This window comes from Lissotriton helveticus, chromosome 8 (assembly GCF_964261635.1).
Source record: "Lissotriton helveticus chromosome 8, aLisHel1.1, whole genome shotgun sequence".
In the NCBI taxonomy this organism is placed as follows: Eukaryota; Metazoa; Chordata; class Amphibia; order Caudata; family Salamandridae; genus Lissotriton; species Lissotriton helveticus.
In genome coordinates this window covers 83,364,324-83,383,798 of record NC_136069.1, presented here as the reverse complement: position 1 = coordinate 83,383,798, position 19,475 = coordinate 83,364,324, and the positions used below count along the sequence as shown (strand labels likewise).

The 19,475-nt window shown below is 45.4% G+C and overlaps 1 non-coding gene and 1 pseudogene across 1 annotated transcript; both read left to right on the top strand.

Annotated features, from left to right (window-relative positions):
- Nucleotides 1-472: 472 nt before the first annotated feature.
- Nucleotides 473-581, top strand: LOC144774433 (5S ribosomal RNA; annotated as a pseudogene).
- A 14,867-nt stretch (nt 582-15,448) lies between these two features.
- Nucleotides 15,449-15,567, top strand: LOC144774400 (5S ribosomal RNA). Its single transcript, XR_013600237.1, has one exon. It is a non-coding gene; the product is annotated as a 5S ribosomal RNA (ribosomal RNA).
- The last annotated feature ends 3,908 nt before the right edge of the window (nt 15,568-19,475 follow it).

Below are 19,475 nucleotides of genomic sequence, written 5' to 3'. Positions count from 1 at the left end.
TTGAGTTGGGTAACAATAAACATCTGTTTTTCAGCGCCAAGACACCTACAGGGGCCTGTCCTTGATTTTAAAAAAAACACACAACAGGAGACTTGAAGCAGCCAGTGCTTGAGGGTGAAGAAGTTGCCTCCCCAGAGTTGGGGTGAGCATCAGCTGCAGAGCGGGAGTCCCTGCAGCCCCCCCAGCCCCCAGGAGGGCACGTATAGAAGTGGCCCAAGTAGAGTGCCTTAGAAGCAAGACTAGGCGCTTGCTGCTGTTAGTGCCGGCCCCTTAAGAAGGGAGGTCCCAGCCTCTGCCAAAGTTTCAAATAAGCAAGTGCGAGAGAGGGCTGTGCTTGGCTCTGTGCAGGAAGTTTGAAACGGAGGGCAGGTGTGAAATGGAAATGTGCAAATGTACTTGAAAGTAGCCTGGTGACGACATCATGCGGGCTGGGCTGCGTCTGCATAAGAGGCCTGAACCGGCAGCCTCTCGTGCCTACGGCCATACCACCCTGAATGTGCCCGATCTCGTAAGCTAAGCAGGGTCGGGCCTGGTTAGTACTTGGATGGGAGACCGCCTGCGAATACCAGGTGCTGTAGGCTTTTTGCTTCTCAATAGTGGCACTTCTGTTTTTTTCTTTTAGGGGGGGTATTTATTCTATTATTTTATTGTATCTGTCTTCAAAAAGAAAACACCATCAAGTTGACAACACGCAGGGCCCATAACTTTCCATTCGGAAACTGAAAATTCGGCTGCACTTTACCCTGGTTCCAAAAAAACAGAAAACCTTTGCCCTAAGGCAGGACAGGGGACCCGCACCCCCTCCCCAGCAGAGGGTTTACTTCTGCCGGATGGCCTCGAGCTGCTGCAAGCTGCTGCTGGGCTGCTCCAGGGGCAGCAGTACCGGTTTCTGGTCCCCCTCTTTTGGCCTTCCCCAGCAGCCCGGGAGCAGGGGGAGGGCTGAGGCAGAGAGGCAGGCAGCGAGTGCCGTTCAGTACAACCGAGAGGGGAGCGGGGCGCACACGCATGCACACTCACTTACACCCATGCATTCGCATGCAGACACTCACACACCCACTCCCCTTTCACGAGACTCGCTCACAAATACACATACACTCATACATATGTTACGGCTGGATTTCTAATCAATTGCATTTGATCTAGATCTCAACTCAGGTCAACTGAACCGTTGGTACCTGTCTTAGAGTAAAAGGCAATCCACTACTAGGTCAAACAGTTAAGGACTTACACCACTCTAAAGAACCACTTACTATGGAAAAGTTTTAAAAGTTTATTACAAAGCCAAAGTTAACTGGAGATACAAACATCTTAAAATAAGGTTCAAAAGATATACTGGGATCAATACAAACATCAATTTTCTAAATGCTCTTAGTCGGCAAAAGAATATCACCAAAGCCAATTCAAAAATCAACAGTGTTGCAAGAATAGACACAAGCTGTAACTTGTGAGTCATTTACAGAAAGGAAGAAAATCCAGATTAGACTGTCCCTACACTAAACTAAGTGACATCCCTACTTAGCAAAATCTTAACCTAAAAAGGTGTAAGCCGTGGTGACTTCCAAAGAAGATCACTCACTTTCCTTAGTCTTCGTTGTGAATCGATCTCGCAGTTAACCTATCTGCCTACCCATCCGCTCTCTTAGGTTCCTCAGATCATTTGCCTTAACTCCACCCACGGGTCCTGTCCCTAATACAAAATCACATTTACAATAGAAACGCCCTTTAGAGACGCCCCTCACCTGGTGTTGGTTCTGGTATTTTCCATGCTGAAACTCCTCTGGGCCCATCGTTAGCGTTGACCTTGCTTCTCAGGCTCTTCTCCGTCAGGACGGTACCCCCCAGGAAATTCCTGAAGCCACCTCCAGGCCTGTGCCTGGCTCCCTGAACAAAAATCTATTCATCACTCTCTTGATTGGAACCTCCTCGCACCTGCAAACAGACACTTCTACAGAGGGCCCCAAATTCCGGCATGCACCGTATCTTCTAAGTCGTAAACCATCGAGCAGGCTCCGCAATTTATGTTTAACATGACCTTCCTCTAACTAGCACATGCAGAACAAAAGAAATGATCTCATCTATTCAGGCCTATTAGAATTACATGAAACGGGCCTGTGCACTCTGTAAACCTTAAATTTCTTAGTCTAAACAGTATTCTAACTTATTACACACAATGGTTATATGAAACACTTCTATAAAACATACATTTCAGTTCTATGATCAAAAATACTTTGAATTATAACAACATTAGAAATCCCCGTCATGTGAGAGTGTAACAGCACTTTTCATTCTCTGTGAACTGCCATGTGGCCTACACATTTCTACGTTTAGCAGAATTACATTCTCCCCTTCAACAGCCACATAACATGAGATTTCAACATTATTCTAACATCTCTACACACTTCTACATTAGCTTTTCACCCTGATATATGAATTCTATTTTGATTAAACACTCTTATATATTTTCACTTCTATAATTCGACACTCTTCTGTAATCTTTACTAAACTGATGCAACGTGCTTGTAAATATGGTGCACTTCTATTTTTTTCTCGATTTACGCTCTCTCAGTTCCCCCCTTTGATGACTTTTAGTAGTCATCACCATCACAACACCATCCCTAAGGTTTGAACTAAATCAAACGGAACTTGTTGAAGTACTCCCTCGTTTCATCATCTCTAGAGCCCTCAGACTCCTGTACTGATTATCCTGCATCGCAGCTAATCTCCTCTCCTGCTCTCTCATGGATCTCTGCAACCTATTTGATCTATACCATTGGTACAGCCGCACCAATCCCCACAAGATGATTATACAAATCACTATTATGATGATAGGTTTCAGTATGTACCAATTGAAACTCTTTCCTAAGTTGGCAAACCAACCTCCAACTTTACCCATTCCATGACCTACTTTTTCCCACACATTTATCTGTGTCAAATCCTCAATCTCATGATGAATTTCAGTAATGTTCCGCATATACTTTTCTAGAGGTTTTGAATTGTCTGAAATGTAAGTGCAACATTCCTGAACCTTCAAAGCCTTACAAACTCCTCCCTCTTTGGCTAACAGAACATCTAGAGCAAGTCGGTTCTGAAGAACCATTGCCCTTATCGATTGCATCTCTCCCTCCACCAGAATTAATGATCTAGCAGTACTGTCGGACAACCTATCTACAACTGTTGCCAATCTTCTAATCTTGACGTCATTCAGTACTATTCCTAAAAGAGGAAACGCAGCACCAAAAACGTCTCCAACTACCTCCTCATAGTTTACATCCCTTCTTCCTCTAGCTTGAGTTCCTCCCTCTATGATTTATAAATCCTTTGCATGGTATATTTTGGGGAAGACAATTGCCAAATAACATGATCCATACCAATTATCCGGTAGTTTCACGTATGCATTCCTTCCACAAACAAAATATACATTTGGGATCACCTGCATTTCCTTCAAGAAGTCTTTGGTATAATATTCTAATTGGAAAGCATGTTCACAATTTACGTCTCCCGCAAACACATTCTCGTAATAGGTTTTACCCCTATGTATACACAGTTTCCCTTTCTTCTCTCGATCTAGAGCTATTGGACCATTACTACCCTTTCTTTGGTGTGACCTTTCTTCCTCGGTCCAATGTGTTTTCCATTGGCCTGAAGCCTTTAAAATCTTCTGTCTCCTATACCGATCATCCACCTGCCCTATAAACCTTTTTTCAATTTCTGACACTTTACAAGTCAAATTATTTCTTCGGGCATGTGAAGTATCCAATGTTTTCCAAGGAATGAAAAATTTCTGTAATCTATCTTCATTCTTATAATAATCCCACTTGTTCAAGTGCTTGTAGTTTGGCACTACTGGTAAAACAGCATCAAAATTTGAAAAATAATATTCAAAACCATCACGTTCATAAAATATACTAAGCAACAAACTACATGTGATTCCATAAGTCAATGGAAGATGATATCTAATACCTTCGTCTACAGAAGCTGGCAATTGCATGCAAACGTAACAAGCTTTTGCCTCCATAGCATCAATATATTCATAAAGCAATTTAGCATATGCATTTGATTTTAAATTTCCCTGTGATTCGTCCACATGCAACCTACGAGTCTCTGCTGCTAGTGAAGCTTTATCTTTCTCTGTATCGTCCCCCCTTAGACTAGCAGTAGTAGGTTTCTGTATCGATACACTTTTTGCTTCCTTTGTTGCTTTCTCTTCATTTTCATGTCCCACTACATATGATATAGTAACTACTAAAACTATAAGAAAAATCACTCCCACTAAAAGTGTGCCTACTATACATTTTGTCCTGCGGTTCGGGTTGCCAGCCTCCATGATCTCAAGACAGTGTAGTTCTGATTTTCTTTAGCAACACAAAGTCTCTTTTCTTTGCTTATTCAGCCTTTCTGAACCACACCTGGAAGCTGCTAATCCCTTCTGTAAGATCAGTCTTTGAGTTCTGTAGCAACAGACAACCCTAGCCCTTCTCCGTCCACTAAATGGGAGTCCCTAAATTTCTTCTTCTTCCACTTGGCGCTAGGTTATCTCTCAATCTGTTTATTTACAAAGTCTTTAGCAATCTGGAATTATACGTTTTCCAGCGGCTCTGATCACATACACCAATATTTCCAAACGAAGAACGATCTCCTCAGGTGTTGGCCTTCTTGGACAAAAAGTCGGAAATTCGATTCTGTTTAAAACCATGTCTCTTATCCCGCTCAGATAAGGAGGATTGGGAATAGTGAGTGTTAGCAACCCTTCGACCTCCACTCCTGGTATCAACAACACTATTTCCACTGTTATGATTGGGTCAACACTGGTCAATGTCACTTCCCTCAACCTCCCGGATCTCCGTGCACTGGACATCTGCAGCTAGGTAGGTCCACTCAGGAGTAGCGTATCTTCTGCAGGGCACTCGTACCCTCCTCGATCTTCTCGGACCTTCCTGTTCCTGTCTCTGTGCACCTTCGTCCAGATCTGAGTCTTCAGATATAGGAGCAAGAGTTCTTTCTGGAGTTGGCTTCAAGCTCGGCCTCTTCTTTCTTTCAGGCCAACTAGCTTCTCCACGCCTTGTTCTCCTATTTCTTGTCCTCACACTCGGTTCTTGATCACTCTTGTCTTGATCTGTGTCTGAGCCGTATTTACAGCAACTTTCTCCTTCTGTGGCAACTTTAGTTTCACTGTCGCCCTGTGTTTCTTCTTCTTCTGGATCTGTGGCACTCCCAACCTCTTCAGACACCCCCACAGCTTGACTGGTCCCCTCTAGTGGTTCGCTGTCCACATCTGGATTTTCATCTGTGAGAGGAGCTGTTTCTTCCAAGGGTGCTGGAACTCTTCGAGTATGGGAAGCGTGTATCCAGTTTGGTAGCCCTCCACACTTCACAGCAGTATTCGTCGTCAGGATTATCTGGTAGGGCCCATTCCAACGCACGTCTAGGCAGTTCTTCCGGACGTGCTTCTTCACCACGATCCAGTCACCTGGACACAAGTCGTGACATAGATCTCTTGAAGATGGAACTTCAGCAGCCTGCACCTGAAGAGACACAGAATGAATGGCGTCAGACAGTCCCTTGCAATAATCCAGGATCAGGTCATCTGTAATGTTCAACAAAGCTGTAGTTGGAACAGACGGAAGTCTCATTGCCCTCCCCATTAAAACCTCATGTGGAGAGAGACCTGTCCTCCTGTCTGGTGTGCTACGCGTACTCATGAGTACCAAGGGCAAAGCATCAGGCCAGCTTAAGGACGTGGATGAACATACTTTGGCCATTCGGCATTTCAAAGTCCCATTTATCTGCTCCACGATACCTGAAGCCTCTGGTCGATAGCTACAGTGCAACTTCTGATCAATGTTCAATGCAGAGCAAAGCATCTTCACAACTTCGCTGTTAAAATGTGTTCCTCTGTCCGATTCCAGGGAGGCCGGCACCCCGAAGCGCGGAATCAACTCTCTAAGCAACAACTTTGCTACTGTGAGTGTATCGCACCTGCGTGTAGGGTATGCTTCGACCCATCTGGAAAATATACATACAACCACCAGAACATACCTGAGGCGGTTGACCTTTGGCATCTCAATAAAATCTAATTGCATTCGGTTGAAAGGCCCCCAGACCTCCCAATGTGACTCATTGTGACTGGTGTTCTTTTCCCTACGTTCAATTGCTGGCATGTGACACATCTCTTACACACTGCTTCCGCGGCAATCCTAAACTTGGGACAATACCAAGTCTGCCTAAATAACCTCAGCATGGCATCTCTTCCTAAGTGTACTGGACCATGTATCTGTCGTGCCATTGGACTCACTAATTCCTCAGGTAATACTGCCCTTCCATCTGCTGAAACCCACAAATCCCTTTCACTTTTCACACAACCTGCTGTTTCCCATGCCTTTTTCTCAGAATCTGGTGCATTCTCTTGCATGTCTTTTAAATCCTCCCAAGTGTCAACTGTCTCTAGCATCATGTTTAACTCTGTCTTTTCCTGAGTCCCACCTACTTCCACTTCCGTGAAAGAATATCCGTGCTCCGCACAGTAACGGGCAACTTCGTCTGCATATCTATTACCTTGTGACACAAAATCTGTATTTGTGGTGTGGGCTACACATTTAACAATTGCAATTGCTGCTGGACCTTGTAATGCTTCTAACAATAGTCGCACAAAGTCCCCATTTCGAATAGGCGAACCAGAGGAGGTCATGTAACCTCTCTGAGACCACAATTGCCCAAAATCATGAACTACACTGAACCCATATTGGCTATCAGTATAAATGGTGACTCTAATTTTGCTACCTGCTAAACAGGCACGTGTCAATGCAATGATTTCGGCTACCTGAGCGGAGTGTACTCCTTCCAGGCAAGCGGCTTCCACAACTCCAGTAATGGTGCAAACAGCATAAGCTGCTCTCAACCGACCAGTATCGTCTCTTAAACATGAGCCATCAACAAAGAAAATTTCATCAGGGTCAGTCAACGGCTCATCCACAATATCTGGTCTGGGCTTGGTACATAGTTCAGTCACATCAAGGCAATCGTGATCTTCACATTCTTCGCCTTCTATATCATTTGGAAGTGGCATCAATGTAGCAGGATTCAAAACAGAGCACCTCTTAAGGGTCACGTTCTCCGCAGCAAGAATAACTTGCTCATAGCGCGTGAGCCTATTACTGGTCAAGTGCTGTGTCTTGGTCCTGGTCATTAACAGTTCTACAGAATGAGGTACATACACCACTAATTGATGTTCCATAACGATATTTTCACACTTTTCAATGCTGACACCTGTTGCAGCAACGGATTTGAGACATCCGGGCAACGCTGCGGCTACCGGATCTAAAGTAGCTGAAAAGTATGCAACTGGTCTACGGGCATTTCCATGAGTTTGTACTAAAACTGACAAAGCACAACCCTCTCTCTCGCAGCAGTAAAGTGAAAATGGTTTTTCGTAATCAGGCATCCCCAAAGCTGGAGCACGGCACAAGTCCTCTCTCAGCTGTAGGAACGACATCAAACAATCCTTGTCCCATGGTACCGGATCACTCACCTCCTTGTGCATCAGTTTTTGTAAGGGTTTTGCTTTCAGGGAAAAGTTAGCTATCCACTGTCGGCAATAACCAACCATTCCTAGGAACATCCTGACTTCTCTCTGTGTCGTAGGCGAGTTCATCTTCATTATCGCCTCTATCCTATCTGGCGACACCTTGCGCTTTCCTTTTTCTATCCGGTGACCCAAGTACTGTACCTCTGTCAGACAGTACTGCAATTTGCTCGGAGATACCTTATGCCCATTTTCAGCTAAATGGTTCAGTAAGGCGATGGTATCTGTCCTACAAGCTTCTTCCGTTTCTGATGCAACAAGTAGGTCGTCTATGTACTGGACCAGAACCGAGTTCTGTGGCAGTACTAGACTTTCAAGATTTTTCTTCAACAGCTGGTTGAAAATTGATGGGCTATCTGTAAACCCTTGTGGGATACGACACCATGTTAAGACGCGACTCTCTATTTTGAACGCAAAAAGAAATTGGCTTTCTTCATGCAGTGGGATTGAAAAGAAAGCCTGACAAAGATCTATCACTGTAAACCACTCAGCTTGGAATGGTATCTGAAACAGTATCACTGATGGATTCGGTACCACTGGACAACATGAAACAACTATGTTATTAATCCTTCGAAGATCTTGTACTATTCTAAATTTCCCACTAGGTTTTTTCAAACCCATAATCGGGGAGTTGCATGGACTACCCACGATTTCCTTCCGTATTCCCTGTTGAATCATAGAGTCGATCACGGGTTTTATTCCTGCAATCGTCTCTGGGGTCAATTTGTATTGGGGCGTTCTTGGATATTCAACATTTGGTTTTACCATGATCTTCACTGGTTCTACTCCTTTGATCAATCCTATCTCTTCTCCAGTAAAATCCCATACCTCTGATGACACGGTATCTCTTAAGTCCCAAGGAAGCTCCTCCACAGTCAGGGTAGGATACAGTTCTACGCATACTCTCGAATTTGCAACCTTAAAGGTAGCATCATCGTCTGTAGTCTGTACCTCCACTCCCTGAGGTGTGCAGTATATTGTGCAGTTCAGTTTGCACAATAAGTCCCTTCCTAACAGACACACAGGACTAGAATCACATATTACAAACTGATGTTCATCTGTGTAATTTCCTATTTTCACTGGCACTGGTTCCGTCAAAGGACTAGTCATTCTCCTATTTGCGACTCCTACCACTTGAATTGTTTCCCCTGACATTGGTAGATCTGGAACCACTGCCGATCTCAAAGTTGATCGAGTAGCTCCAGTATCTACTAAGAATGTTGTAGGACACCCTGCCACTTCAGCCTCGACAAACGGTCCTCTTTGATCCACCTCTAGAACTGCCCCGAGGGTACAGTCCTCCTCTCTACTTACACGTTGTCCCGTCAATGGATCAACATAGTAACACTCTTCTTCATCTATAAAAAGAGGCATTTGTCTATAGGTCTTTCCGCCTGTCGAAATCTTTGGTGGCTGCGGGAACTGAGCTCGTGGAGCCGAAGTCCCCCCTTTGGCCACCTTACGCCTTGACACTGTCACCCCTTGAACTGGAACTTCTTGAACTTCCTCCTCCCATACTTCCAGTTCTCCGTTTTCAGGGTTATAGGGACACTCGCGTTTCCAATGTCCCACCCGGTGACACTGGTGACACTTTGTCGTTTTCTTCAATGTAGCAATGTCTATTCTAGGTCTCGGGTTTTCCTCGTTGTCCTTATTCTGACTGTTTGATTTCCGTCCCATTGTCCATGTTCCCTGTTGCTGCTGTCCACCCTTCCCAGCTGACTGCATCTGCACCACCATCAGTTTTTCCTTTAGTTTTTTTGCTTTGGAATCTATTTCATCACTGCAATACCTTGCATATCTCAAAATTTCATCTAATGGTTTGCTTTGCCAACAAATTAAATGTTGCTGAATCATCAGACAAATATCAGGTCTCAACCCCAAAACAAACTTCGATACAAACTGTCCTATATCCTTGGGATCCATTACATCTAGTCCACTGTATTGTTTGAACGTTTTAAGCAATCGCTCATAAAACTCGTGAACTGTCTCCTTGGGTTCCTGTCTCGTTCGGTCTATTTTTACCCAATCTATATCTTGTGGTGGTACTTTCTCCCTCAGCCATGTCATCACCCTTTCATACTTTAACATTACACTTTCTGACGGTCCATTAGTACGAGCATCCCTTTCTGGTTCTACAGTTGGCCATTCGACACTAACCTTGCATGCTATCCACAAGTCTCCTGGGACCACAATGTCAAATAAGGTGTTCAAATCAATCCACAATACTTTTGAAATCTTGACAAACCTCTCTACCTGCTTGTACCACTCTACAGGATTTTCCCTTAACTTTGGAAACGAGTTGGTAAATGCAGCCAAATCTCCCCTACTCCAAGGCACATGTACATAATTCCCATTCGATATTTCTCGCAAAGGGAATGCCTCCATCTGCATTAGCCTTCCCTCCGGAGACATCACATTCGCGCTCCGCCTAACAGTTCCCTTTTTGGACCACCTCTCTTCCCATTTGTCCAGATCTCTCCATGTTCTTATTTCCTGTTATCAGTTCCCTTATGTGTGTTTTTAATCCAGTTCTCCTCTTCCCGTCTAAGTCCTGATCTGAATATTGCAGCCTATGGTTACTCTGCAATGTCTTTGTTCTGGACAAATCTACCATATACTTGTCTGCCAGTTCAGACAGTTTCTCATGAGTTGCTCTTGCCTTTCGGGTAATATCCTTTGCTATAAACAGCAGCTCATTTTGTTCATACATGTCAATCCTTTCTAAAGACAACGTACCATCTATTATCTCATCCAGGTCATTTTTTAAGCTGGTCACATCGAGTCTTTTGGCTTTTATCACAGCTTTCAGTATGCTATCTCTAGGGAGTCCATTTACATCTCTCCCATCACAGCTCTGAGTCCTACGTCTGGGCTCAGGCGTGTTATGGGGAGTCCTCCCATGCTCCCATCTCTCCAGGTCCCATTCAATTCCATCCAGTCCCACATTTCCCATCCTGCCTGGTTTCTCTAGGTGCATGGTAAGACATTCCATGATTCCCCATGCTTTCGCAATTTGGCTGTGATCTCTGATCACTCGATGCATGGCAAGATCCTTCGCGGTTCCCCATGTTCCCTCGATTCCAGTGCTGTACATTATCATCAGGTGCGTGGAGAGTGCACTTAAACCTATCCTTGTATTCTTGTGTCCTTCGGTCTCCCTCATTTTGAATGAGACGAGACATCTCTCTACACTCCGTACTTCCACCTTTTCGCTCCTGTTCATTTCTACCGTCAATATGACGTATAACTCCTCTACTCTCTTGACTTTTACCATCACACTCCTGACTGCTTTCGCTAGCCCCGCAGTGAGATACTATCTCGTTGCCTCGACTTCCCCATTCAGCTTCTGCTCTTGACCTGTTGCTCGGTGTTTCTGTGAACCTATCCCATTCCCTCAAGTCAGCCCTCAACTCTTTATAGGATTTCGGCCGTGGTCCCCTCAGGTCCATCGGTCCTCTCTGACCCCCTGCTCTGTTGCGGGACCCACTGCTAAATCCAATGGGGTGCTCCACGTCATCGGTCCTGGCAATTGCTTCCAGGCATTTGTCGTGTTATTCCTTCTTTCCATCTCAGCTCTTTCTCTGCTTAGCCGTACCTGTTCTTCCTCTCTCCCTTTCTCTGGGTGATAAACCGACACTATAGGACCTATGGTAACGGGTACTTGAAGAGCATCTGGCAATCCATAAGACTCAACCCTCTCTGTTGCTGGCATCTTCTGTACCACAACCTTTCCGACTACTCTCTGTACAGGACTATGTTGAGGTGTCTCCTCACCTTTGGTAGGTACCCAATCCGTTATAGGGAGTGGCCTATTCCCTTCTATGTCAACCCTATCTTCCCTTGGGAGTTCAGTACCTTCTATCCCCCTATCGTCCGGAGGTGGTCTATCTATCAACAATCTATTTATTAGGTTATCCTCCGACTCGCTCTCGTCATCCTCTTCTATGGGTATATTTTCTCCCGTAACCTCTCTCACTGTGTACAACTTATCCACTTCAATCGCCTGTACCCTCCATCTCTTGGCTTCCGCATCCCATTTGGCATCTTGCACTGCCCTTACTGATCGCCTCACCCTTTCTTGGCGCCTGTTCTGATTCCTGTCGTGCGCCGCCCTAATCCATGCATTAAGGGCCTCAAACTGTGTTGGTCTAGGCAAAGGTCTCAATGAGGACATAACTGCTTTCAGCTGATGCAACACTTCTAGTCTAAACGTTCCGTATTTCGGAAAAATCAGTTCCTCATTCCCTTCCGTAATCTTACTCCAAGCACCAAGCCACAGTATAGTATGCAACCCAACATTAGTTGCCATATAGTGAGCTGGTGTACCCTCTGGCGGTGCCTCTTCCCCGTAATCAGATTCTCTTCTTTTTCTCTTAAAAATCCCTCTCAAACATTTAAAACACTTCATGTTCAAAGTCTACAAAATTTCTTATTTTCTCCGCGTTCGTTTACTTCCTGATGACAATCCACCAATCTCAGCGCGGTTCTCACTAACCGGCCTATCACAGCGCGGCTCTCGCTGACGTCACACCAACCGGCCTATCACAGCGCGGCTCCTCACTAACCGGCCTATCACAGCGCGGCTCTCGCTGACGTCACTCGTCTAGCGCGGCTTCACACCAACCGGCCTATCCCAGCGCGGCTCTCGCTGACGTCACTCGTCCCCCTTCGCAGCAGTTCCCCTCCTTTCTCAGCTCGTCTCCCGGTCATGCATGCGTCCCATTCATACTCTGAAAAATGACTACTTCCGACCAAGCGATCACTTTCCTTGACTGTACGCCCACAGTCTAATCTGTAATTGTCACCTTAACTGACGAAATGTCTTTCAGTGTACGTCCAGACAATCGCCTTTGCTGATAGGTTACTTACACACGGTAACTTTCGACCTGCGTCCGTTACCCACACACTCACTCTTGCATTCCCCCTATCTCGGTCCTGCGGGCGATCAATGGTACCTCATGACCCCCTTTACTCTGGTCGACAACTACTCTGGATGTTCGATACACCCAAACCACTTAAGCTCTTCTCCGAACTTAAGATTTTCACTAGTTCACCGGTTCACCAGTTTACCAGTACCAGGTTGCGCGCGCTCACAACCTTCTCTCAATCACAGTACAGGCACTCAACTCCGCATGACATTACAATACAGATACGACACAAAACACCGCAATCTGTCCACGCATGACCCTTGTTATACTCACTCTCATCCGACCCTGCTGCTTTTCTCTCGCACCGTCAGCACCTTCTTCGGCAGGCGATTCTTCCGCTGCTCATCTCTCGATCTCTAGGGGCCTTGGGATAATCTAACCTAGTCTAGATCACCCTCCTCAGGAAGGTAACCATCCTCACTCTGCTACCAACTGTTACGGCTGGATTTCTAATCAATTGCATTTGATCTAGATCCCAACTCAGGTCGACTGAACCGTTGGTACCTGTCTTAGAGTAAAAGGCAATCCACTACTAGGTCAAACAGTTAAGGACTTACACCACTCTAAAGAACCACTTACTATGGAAAAGTTTTAAAAGTTTATTACAAAGCCAAAGTTAACTGGAGATACAAACATCTCAAAATAAGGTTCAAAAGATATACTGGGATCAATACAAACATAAATTTTCTAAATGCTCTTAGTCGGCAAAAGAATATCACCGAAGCCAATTCAAAAATCAACAGTGTTGCAAGAATAGACACAAGCTGTAACTTGTGAGTCATTTACAGAAAGGAAGAAAATCCAGATTAGACTGTCCCTACACTAAACTAAGTGACATCCCTACTTAGCAAAATCTTAACCTAAAAAGGTGTCAGCCGTGGTGACTTCCAAAGAAGATCACTCACTTTCCTTAGTCTTCGTTGTGAATCGATCTCGCAGTTAACCTATCTGCCTACCCATCCGCTCTCTTAGGTTCCTCAGATCATCTGCCTTAACTCCACCCAGGGGTCCTGTCCCTAATACAAAATCACATTTACAATAGAAACGCCCTTTAGAGACGCCCCTCACGTGGTGTTGGTTCTGGTATTTTCCATGCTGAAACTCCTCTGGGCCCATCGTTAGCGTTGACCTTGCTTCTCAGGCTCTTCTCCGTCAGGACGGTACCCCCCAGGAAATTCCTGAAGCCTCCTCCAGGCCTGTGCCTGGCTCCCTGAACAAAAGTCTATTCATCACTCTCTTGATTGGAACATCCTCGCACCTGCAAACAGACACTTCTACAGAGGGCCCCAAATTCCGGCCTCCACCGTATCTTCTAAGTCGTAAACCATCGAGCAGGCTCCGCAATTTATGTTTAACATGACCTTCCTCTAACTAGCACATGCAGAACAAAAGAAATGATCTCATCTATTCAGGCCTATTAGAATTACATGAAACGGGCCTGTGCACTCTGTAAACCTTAAATTTCTTAGTCTAAACAGTATTCTAACTTATTACACACAATGGTTATATGAAACACTTCTATAAAACATACATTTCAGTTCTATGATCAAAAATACTTTGAATTATAACAATATTAGAAATCCCCGTCATGTGAGAGTGTAACAGCACTTTTCATTCTCTGTGAACTGCCATGTGGCCTACACATTTCTACGTTTAGCAGAATTACATTCTCCCCTTCAACAGCCACATAACATGAGATTTCAACATTATTCTAACCTCTCTACACACTTCTACATTAGCTTTTCACCCTGATATATGAATTCTATTTTGATTAAACACTCTTATATATTTTCACTTCTATAATTCGACACTCTTATGTAATCTTTACTAAACTGATGCAACGTGCTTGTAAATATGGTGCACTTCTATTTTTTTCTCGATTTACGCTCTCTCACATACAAACACGTGCAAACCAGTCGATAAAAAAGCAACACTTACCTGCTGCAGGGCTCGGGGAGCTGCCAGGAGGGTTGGGACTGCTACCTTGGTCAGCCAATGAGGGGAGGCAGCAGTCCCTCACTCGTCACAGAGCAGGATGGGGGACAGAGTCAGCGACAGACACTTGGCCGTTGGCACTTCAGGGCTTAAAAAATGAGGCGCCCAGCTACGAGGCTATCCCTGACGCTCTCCCTCGTCATGAGGGGGAGGGCCTCCAGGACATTTGCTGAGCTGAGGAGGTCAGGCCCACCGGAGCTGTGACATCCTCAGCCCAGCAATCTTCAGCTCAGGAAGCCGGGAGCCTGCGCATTCAGTGCATGTCCAGCTCCTGGCTGCCTGGCCTGAACATAAAGAGTGTTTGTCTAGCTGACCTTTGTTAAGCCTGACATACAATCTTTTTGTCCAAAAGGGGCGGGTCGTGGCCTCACTGCCCTTAAGGAGGGGCGGCTGCTGAAGTCAGGCCACTTGCAAGAAGGACCCTTCACCCAGGCAGCACTCAGTCCCTCATCTCAGTCTCTCTTCTCTATGTACACAGGGGCGGGCCCTGGACATGGACGTGATTTGCATATCAGGGCTCTGTCCCTGATTAAAAAAGAAAAGGAAAGTTGCAGTCAGAACTGCGCAGAAAAAACTTGTCACCCCAATGTTTCTGCGGGCGATCCAGAGTTGAAGAGCGGTAGCCTGGTAGGCGCTGCCACATAGAGCGGTGGCCTGATAGAGTGCCTTAGAGGCCAGCGCAAAGCAAGGCCAGGCACTTGGTGAAAATCCCAGGCTGCTGGAGCTCTCCGGCTGGCACCTAAAGGGAGCCGGAGCCTGTGTGTAATTGGGAAAGAAGCAAGCACAAGGCTGCTGGAAGAGAGGGCTGTGCTTGGCTATCTGTAGCAAGCTTGCAAAGGGAGGGCAGTTGTTGAAGGGAAGTGTGCAAGTGCAGTGCAGTGCAACACGTTCCAGAGTGCAAGGAGGTTGTCAGCACAAGAGGCCTGATCCTGCAGCCTCCGATGCCTACGGCCATACCACCCTGAATGCGCCCGATCTCGTCTGATCTCGGAAGCTAAGCAGGGTCGGGCCTGGTTAGTACTTGGATGGGAGACAACCTGGGAATACCAGGTGCTGTAGACATTTTGCCACTCCCTGACACCAGGCTCGGCCCTTGCTCAATCATACCTAAGCTTCCTCGCTAATAGCACTTTTTACAACAAAAAAATAATAATAAATAAATATTCTGATCTCCTCTCCTCTCCTAATTTTTTTTGTATTATTTATTTATTATTGAATTACTTGGCTTTCCTGGTTGCTCCAGGCTTGCTCCAACTTCTCTCCAAAAGAGAAATCCCTCAGACCTTGCTGGTCTGCACCGAAGCCAATCTCGACATCCTGCGTGGATTGCGTTTGCCAAGTCTTGTTGGGTCCAAACCGGATGCCAACCCCTCAGTCAACTAGATCCTTTGTGGGACAGCTCGAATCCAGCTCTTGGTCATCCTCGACACCTCCTGGACAACTTGGCTGAAAAAGCAAGCTTCACCTTTTCACCTGAAATCACCCGACATTGGCTGGCAGCTTCCCATCACCTCCTGGTCACTGGCAAGTCACCCAGACTCTGTCCCTTCTGCTTTCAGGTTCTTCAGATCTTCGATCCACCCGGACACTTTTCCTCTGGTCACCTGCAGCACTTCTTCGCAGCTCTCCATTGGAATCGACGACGACGCCCGACACCAAAAGGCACCTCTGCACCCGGCTTCCCTGGGTGAGGTAACACGAGCACTCCGGTGCTCCCGTGGGTCTTGACTCTCAAAGTGTTCTAGTCTAAAAAGGTTCCATCGTAGTTCACTCAGAAGTTGCCTTAAATTGTTAAGTTTGTAACTTGTTTGTTTCCCATAGAATGTCAATGGTAACCCGCGGCTGTGTTTAGACACTGCACGCGTCTCCCGTGGGCCTCCTACATGCTAACCTTTGGTTGTTCCTAGAAGCCCCAGCGATTCCACAGGCCGTAGGCCTGCTTTCTACCCCAGGCGTGGTTCTTATACCACTATTTTAAAATATGGTTTGTGAGGCCCCTGGGGCATAACGTATACTGTGCAACTTATCGTATACTAATTAAGTTCCTTGTATTGTACTTTTACCTCTGACCTCATAAAGAGTGCAGAGGGGTTGTGTTTAGAATAAATACATATATATTTGTTATATATACCTTGTGTGATGTGCTTTCATTTGGTACTCAAGGGATTATAATTGGTAAAACAACTTGCTTAACTGACCTCTAAAGTCTTAGCCTGAAGGCTGCTCTCCACAGCTACCACTAGGATAGCTTTCTATAAAGTTGACTTTACAACCACCATCAAATTAGGGTCGTTTGGACTGGTGCCAGGTGTCTCGTTAGAATAGTGAACATCATATATCAGGCCAACTTCTCACACTGAGGATTATGCATTACTTTCTTCACTTTATTAAATCACCAGCCTTTAAAGAACATATTAAATAAAAAACAACACAGACTATATATCCCATGAACCATAGGAGGATGAGTCGCCAGAGTAACCATAGTCCAATCAGTAGATAAGGAATGCCTTCATTCCATACAATCCGGTGCAACTGAATGACGTCCCTTCCTGTTCTTCTTCACTGGAGGAAGTTAACCCCTCCCATGCTCATGACGAGCTCAGCTCATCATGAGCCACGGTTCCCGTGTCTTAAAATTAGGATTTTTCTCAATTTAGTAGTAGTAAAGTTAGGACTCCTAACTTTAAAAAATGTAATCCTGTATTTGTAAAGCACACAGCTACCCGTAGGTTTCCTGGTGCGGGGGACGTTGGGAAGGATAAGCAAGCTATTGCCCAGAGTCACATGGTGCTGGGCAGACCCTTGCCGCCGGTGCCGGGGATCGAACCGTGATCCCCAGCGTTCGTCACCCTGGCCACTGCGCCACACCTCTTCCACTCCTAAAACTGAGAAAAATCCTAATTTTAAGACTTTCGGTATTCACAGAAGGCATTTAGGAGTCCTAACTTTACTACTCCTAAACTGAGAAAAATCCTAACTTTAAGACTTTTGGTATTCACAGAAGGCATTTAGGAGTCCTAAAGTTAGGACTCCTAACTTCTGTGAGTACCAAAATGAGTAAGTGTCTTCTGTGAATCCCAAAATGAGTAAGTGCCTTCTGTGAATACGAAAATGGTAGTAAGTTTAGGATTTTGTCTTAAGTTAGTTCAGTGAATCGGGCCCCAAGTGCCGTTGGAGCTAAGGATGCAGCCCTCAGTAGCGCTGTTTTATAGAAACACTAGCAGCCCGTCCCGACGTTCTCCGGGTATGAATTGCTGCCGGCCAGTAGTATATTGTTTTGTAGGATTTCTTTTTGATAGCATTTCTTATCTGTGACAGGCCTGTGAAACCCTCCGATTCACAGTGCACTGCTGATGCACTTAAGAGTGCGCTTTCAGTAGTGTGTGAACTCGACTTTCCCTACTTTACTTTTCATTGTAATATTATATAGCGCGAACTCGACAACATGGCATGAGCACAATTTACATTACAGAAGAACACATTCATTTGTGGTAGGCACAGGGAGACCAAGCGGTTTGCCTGGAATCACAGGATGTTGAGCTGATGCCGAGATTCGAACGTAGCTCCCCAGCTCTAAAGTTCGCAATTCTAGAACTTGTGGTGGGAGGTGTGTCTAAAAGTGTATGTCGGTGCTGGCCATCAAAAGCGAATAGCAAAACACATCTGACGGGACATCATCCCTGTGGCACTTGCTCTGTTTGCCACCTGACTGAAAAAACAACGCAGGTCACCCTACAGTCAGGCAGAGAATGGGAGCTCAGGCAATTTAGTAATTGCAATACCACATGCGTGGTGTACAAACTAAGTTGCGAATGCGGCCTTCAATACATAGGCCTTACGACACGGAAAATAAAAACTCGCATTCAAGAACACCTAAGCACCATTAAATCTGGAAAGCTGACAACGAAACTTGTACAACACTGCCACACAAAGAAACATACATTCAAGTGGGTAGTTCTCGAGAAGGTGACAGGGGACACATACACAGTAGAACGTCTGTTTGCTAGAAAGGAAGCTAAATGGATTTTCCAGGAGAAATCAGAGAAGATGGGGTTGAATGATTTATTGGAGTGGAATAAGATACACTAAGTTTCGCTTTGGCATCTGTATGAGGTTGCTGATACACTCCTATTGCTGTAAGACAGGTCCCGGGTGCACTTATGCATACAAACTAGAGCACCCCCAATGTGCTCTCACTATGGACTTGAATATGCATTCTGTCTAAGATATGAAAGTACGTTTAATAGATTCACAAAAATATAAATTGGGTCTATGAGAAAATAACTGAAATTGTTCCCATTCAATGTCAACATTTGTGGCTGGTTCTTAAGGTCCTTTGACTTGAATGAGTGGTAAAAGATCCCAGTTTAATTTAATATATTTAAGCAATGCACATACTGCATATATGCATATATTTTCCAGTTGCATATAATATGTGATTGTTTTCAGACATTTGTAGAAAGTTTTTAAAGTGCTGTAAAAAGCGAGATCGAGATCACGCGCCGAAATCTCGCGTTAGTTTCCACCTTGACGCGTGTTTTTTGCTTTGTTGAGTATGAAAGTGCCCAATCTAAAATGGCCGACGCGGTTTCCCGCGAGATCACGGGCGGCATTACAAGTACTGCCCTAAGGCTTAGGCAAACACGGCACGGGCTGAGATACAGCAGCCGCTTCTCCACTGATCGGTAAGGCAACTGGGGGTCCCAAACGGAGGGTGACAGGAAGCGATGTTATGCGCATAATGCGCAGAGGGTACAGGCGTTGGCCGGTAGACATGCTGTGTCCACGGGTGAAACCGATCTCCGTGTATGCTGCAATGTGATGCAGGCATCAGAGGGGATCCGTTTTTCCTAACCCGTTTTTTAGCTAACGCGATGTGTGGAATGTGCAAGGCGTTTTCGGGGTAATTTGAGCATTGCACAGTTGTGCTTTTTGCCTATTGCTTGTGACTCAGTGTAGTTTTGGTAACT